We start from the raw sequence: 5,826 nt of genomic DNA on the forward strand, positions 1-5,826 counted from the left end.
GGGGAGGGGAAGAAATGCCAATTCAGAGTATGCGGAGGATCTCGTACTAAGAGCACACTGGTGGTGCTGGAATTGCTTGCATCTTTAACTGCAATTCAGCCCTGCTTTCTTGCGTCTTCAAGCAGAAACATAGAAGTTAACCCTCCCCACCCCAACCCCAAATATGCCCTTTTAAGGGAAATTTTCTAGATACAGAACTTCAGCATCGGCTCACATCATGGCTCCACTTCGGGAACAGTCTCCTCTCCTGGCAGAGGGGGCAAGAAGGGCTCTGCACACCTCCCCGCTGGCGGCAGACAGATCTGTTTTACTCCTGCAGCTCATGCCTGCAGGTGCATCGGGGAGGGTGTCGTGCTTTTGAATCGTGCTCAGTAGACCATCCCCAGGCCACGTATTCACTTTCCGATACGAAACCCTCCTCCGCCGGCTGTTGCAGACGTGTGCTAATGTCTCCCTTTCGTGGTCATTCAGTTGACTGGGGGGGGCGGGTAGGTCCGTGGTACCAAGAGCAAAGCGTGTAGCGTAGAGGGGCTGGGTGGTCTTCAGCACTGTGGCCCATGCCCACAGCATGCGTACGCAGCATTCACTGCAGTTGCCGCCACAGGAGCAAGTCGTAGCAAAACCCTTTCTAATGCGGATACGGCTGCCAGACAGGTAAGCAGCTGCTGCGGGCAGGGGTGGAAGGTGCAAGGAGATGGCGCACACGGCACAGCAACGCTATGCTATATACCCAGTCTGCTTGCTTCCACGACCTCCTCGCAGGCCTGCTAACGCGCCGCAGCACCGAGACGTAGGTGTTTGGGGGGTTGTTTTCCTGACAAAGGATTGAGGAAGAATGCTTTTTCCACTCCGCTCGCCAGTGATGTGGTCATGAAGTGGCTTCGTCCAGGTTTTGTACAGAGGTTTGCCAAAAGCACGCGTGATGCCATAAATCATTTTCAAGCTCTTAAGGGCTACGCTGCTCGCTCTGTTTGCAGTCACCTTAACTTACAGTTTTTAATCACCGACCCACTGGGGCAGGGAAATGGGGGAGTCTGAACAATACACCGTGTGAAAAATAGACTGAAATACTGACCCACTGCAAATGTCTTACCCAGAAACTGCTGCTCGTCCTTCAGACAAATGTTGGGGAATAAAATTGATCTCTGGGCAGGAATCTCTTCTCCCTTTCAGTGTAATCGCAGCGCTGTGCATCAGTGTTGTGGTTTGGCTAGCAGAAGAGTTTTTCTACCTCAATCCCAGCCTGCTTCAGGGAACTCCTAACAGCTGTACGGCTCTTCTCTGTGGAGGTGCAACACACACAGGGTAGCTCTGAAACCTCGGTCTGCTCCTCCTGGTGCCCTAAGGGAGGGTTTTCTCCAGCCCTAGGGTTGGCAGGAAGCACCGCCTTGAAAGCAGGATTTCCATCAAGCCACTGCATCCTCACCGGCCCCGGGGACACAAGGCCTTTGCACACTCTCAGGGACTAGAAGCAAGTGGAGCATTGCTCTTGGCCTCTAGCTTCAGCATTGCAGCTATGGCAATCGCCATTCAGGTGGGGAGACAGGCCCAGTTTCTGCTGCAAGCCTGCCTGGAGGGGTTCACTGCAAGGCTGTTGGTTCATTATCTGCATGCACTCATGCAGAGTTTCTTAGTCGCAGAAAGTGAGGGCTGGAAAGGACCTCAGGAGGTCTCTAATGCAACCCCCTGCTCCAAGCAGGACCAGCCCTGACTACATCATCCCAGCCAGGGCTTGGTCTACCTGGGTCTTAAACACCTCCAAGGATGGAGACTGCACCGCCTCTCTGGGGAGCCTGTTCCAGGGCTTTACTACCCTCCTAGTGAGTGGGTTTTTCCTAATATCCAGCCTCGACTTTCCTTGCTGCAACTTGAGCCCATTGCTCCTTGTCCTGCCATCTGCCCCCACAGAGAACAGCCCAGCTCCATCCTCCTTGCAGCCCCCCTGCAAGGAGGTGAAGGCTGCTACCAAATCCCCCTCCGTCTCCTCTAGACCAGATGTTCTCATGCTGGTCCCCAAGCTCCACTCAGGTGGGCTGCAGAAATGTTGTGGAACAGTGGGAACATCTGTACTTGCAAGGTAAGACTACTGGTATTAAAATATGAGCTATATGCTTTGATTTGTAGAAAAAAAAAATTAAGTGGTCCACAAAAAAAAATTTCCCAGTGGTCCACAAAAAAAAAAAAGTTTGAGAACTACTGCTCTAGTCTAAATAAGTTCAGTTCCCTCAGCCTGCTCTCATAAGTCATGTCCCCCACCATTTTTGTTGCCCGAAACTGGACACAGGACTCCAGATGTGGCCTCCCCAGTGCTGAATAGAGGGAGAGAATTGCTTCCCTTGACTGCTGGTAATGCTCCTACAAATGCAGCCCAGGATGCCGCTAGCCTTCTTGGCACCAAGGACACACTGCCGGCTCCTGTTCAACTTCTTGTCCCCTGTCCCCCCAGGTCCTTTTCTGCAGAGCTGCTGCCCAGCCCATCACCCCCACCTGCACCGGTGCACGGGATTGCTCCCTCCTCAGTGCAGGACTTTGCACTCGTCCTTGTCGAACCTCAAGCGATTTCTTTGGGCCCAATCCCCCTGTTTGCTGAGGCCTCTGAATCCTAGCCCTACCCTCCAGAGTATCTATTACTCCCACCAGATTAGTGTCATCTGCAAGCTTGCTGAGGGTGCGCTGCATCCCATCGTCCAGGCCGTTGATGAAGACTTTGAACAAAACCGGCCCCAGGACCGACCCCTGGGGCCCTCTACTTGATACTGACTGCCAACTAGACATCGAGCCACTGACTCCTACTCTTTGAGCCTGATGCTCCAGCCAGCTTTCTATCCACCTTACAGTCCATTCATTCAGCCGGTACTCCTAGCTTGCCTGCGACAATGTGGTGGGAGACCATAGCGTCCTACTTTCCTGCTCTGCCGTTGAGCAAGTTCCCAGGGTAGCCGAGGCTGGAGAGACTGGCTCAGGAAAAGGGATACTGAGCACTTCCTTTTAATTTTTTTGTCCGTCTTACAGCCTAGATCTGCAGCTACCTAGTGCCGAGACATGCTGGCTATGAATTACCCCCTTAGGAGCCATCATCTTTCCTGGATACAATGAGGACAGGGGGAAGAGGGGTTCTCCCCCAAATCCCATTCCAGCCCAGTTCTCCCCTTCTGTGACAACACGGCCCAAGACATCGGGGGAGCCTCTGCCCACATCCTCACTGCAGCACAGTGCTGGCTCCTGGGCCCAGCCCCACCCCAAGCACCATGGCAGGAAAGGTGGCAGCGGGGCACCGGCTTCTGGCTGCAGGAGACCAACCTGAGCGCAGCAAGGGTGGCACCTGCAGGAAACAGGGCAAAACGAGCCAAGGGACCTGGAGACGCCTGGAGCAGAACTCATCCCAGGTAGGAGGCTCAACCCAACTCCTCCCTGTCCCTGCAGCCCGCTGCTGCTCTTGCCCAACCCTGAAAAATACCCAGTCCCTTTGAGTCAAGCTGGGAACTTAGCAGTGCCAAAGCACTCAGACGCACCAACCCTTCACTTAGTACAGGTCAGACAACCCCTCCACCAGCAGCCTCTGCAGGGTGAGAGCAGTAGTACCTGACCCTTTATGAAACATTTTAGCTGGGTGTCCTCACTTGCTGGGCAAGTGTAGATGTCTCAGACTTCATGATACCCTTGGCAGAGCTGCCAGCCCTCTGCTACAAACAACTTATCCCACTTCTTTTTGCAGCACGCCACCTCTAAAGGGCCCCTTGTAGCCGGACGTGCTGAAGCGGTCGGGGCTCCCGTTACCAACGATGCTCGGTGCTGCCCAGCACCACCGTCCACGTGCTGGGGTGGAACATTTCCATGGGGGTGAATTAGCTTGCTAAGGCCTCAGGCTGGGGCATGAGGTAGGAGGCACAGTGCTCATCAAGGCTTTCAGAGAATCGCGCGCTTGAAAAAACAGAACGACTCCCCAGTGACGGCAAACATTGGCCGAGCCTCGCAACACGTCGGCTCTCGTTCATTTACCTTCCCGTTATTCTTAGCAAGTAGCACTGGCCTCCGCTCTGGGCTGAGGCACGGGGAGCAACACATTCCTTTGGACTTGGTCTAGGATTGGTCTTGATGACCCTGCATTTCCACTGTCTTTGGTTTCTTGGGGCCGGAGGTTGGCTAACAAGCGATGGTATTCAGCCATTTTATTTCTCTTGGACAGTTTTGCATTCTGCGATTGAGCCAGTGAGCAGGTCAGCTACAAACATCACCTTCCAGCTTGTCATTTTGTGTAAGCAGAATGGCATGTAGGCCAGCCCTGGGCTCGAGGAGCCGTTCGGAACAGCAAATTGCTCTACGTACAGCATAAAAACGTGCATCTTCTTGAGCCATCGGAAGTAGATCCACAATTACTGCTTTGAACAGTCTGCTCAGCAGAGGACTTTTTTTTTTTCCTCTTGAAGACTAGATGAATAAATGGTGCCAGCTCTGAGCTCACAAGCAGGCCTGGGTTACGTTAAGGAAGGTTGCACTTGACAAGCTCTACATATCGCGGCTCCGGCACATCTGACGGCACTGTGCCAAAGCCGAGTGGATTAAAAGGCCAATGAGGAGCCAGAGGAAGGACTGCTCATGCAGGGACAGAAGCGCCTGCACAGACACACAGAGTATAAAGGAAGAGGAAAACTTCCAGGAGCAGAAATAATGTGCCAGAAGTCTTGCTGATGCTAGCACTTGCTTTTAAAAGGGCTTGAAATGGATTTGTGACACAGGCCCGAGACTTGTTTTCACGGCCCCCACACAGACACTGGGTACTTCTAGGTACAGCAGGGTGCCGCGTCCTTCTATCCTTGCAGCCGTACGCCAGCGACTCCCATTACGTGCCACAGCGGCAGCAGCATCGGCAACTTCAGCAGTTTGCTGCACTGCCGTGGGAGGCCACCGGTCCAGCCCCATGCTCTACGAGCATACTTGTCATGGCTTTTCAGGGTGAAGTTTGCTCATGCTCAGCATGACCAGCCCCACTGCCATCTCGCTCCAGACACGCCACAGACCTCTAAGGAAAATGAACCACAAGTGTGCGGGCGGATGGACTGCTGAAGCTTTAACTCGTTCCAGGGCTAGGGATGTTCACCTTCGCCTTTGTTTCCCCCCCCCCCCCGAACACTCCTCTATGACCTTTCTTGCACAGACCGTACCCGGCAATGGACCCTTCCAATGTAACTGCAGCTTCTTGGTGGTCCCCTCTTCACCGCCTGGAACCAGACCTCACCGGACCACGAAGGACTTTGTCTTCATGTGCACTTCACTCCAGCCACCGCTGAAACACAGCAGTGTCTGAGCAACAGGCAGCAGCAGCATGGCCGTGCTTTAAATGCTCGTTAAGGCTCCCATTACAGTCTAACCTTTTAATCCAGGGACCACCAACCTTATCAAGCTGCAAGCTGGAACAAGCCAGCTCCAATGCGGCATGGGCCCAGTTACTGCCACTTCTCCCTGGCCCCATTATGGATGCAAGGTGAGCACAGCTTCGAGCTGCTAAGGCCCAGCACAGGTGTGGGCAGAAGCAAAGTCTTCTGGCTCAGCAGGCCGTATGTTGCCGACCCCTGTTCAAAACAGTTTATAAAGCCGGCTAAGGAGGCTCATATAACAGCCTGATTCAAGGGTCTGTGCAGCTCATGGGATGGTGTCGCTCCAAACAACAGGCAAAATTCATCTCCCGGGAGCAGTGTTGTTGAACTCGTGTGACGGTACATGGCTGGCAACAACTTCAAACTCTGGCACAGGCGCAGAGACCTGGGCTTGTTACCATGCTACAGCAAGCAGAGAAACCATACCCGAGATAGATACAGCCACTTGGCA

This window comes from Crocodylus porosus, unplaced genomic scaffold, assembly GCF_001723895.1.
Source record: "Crocodylus porosus isolate Cpor-Errol unplaced genomic scaffold, CroPor_comp1, whole genome shotgun sequence".
Taxonomy (NCBI): Eukaryota; Metazoa; Chordata; order Crocodylia; family Crocodylidae; genus Crocodylus; species Crocodylus porosus.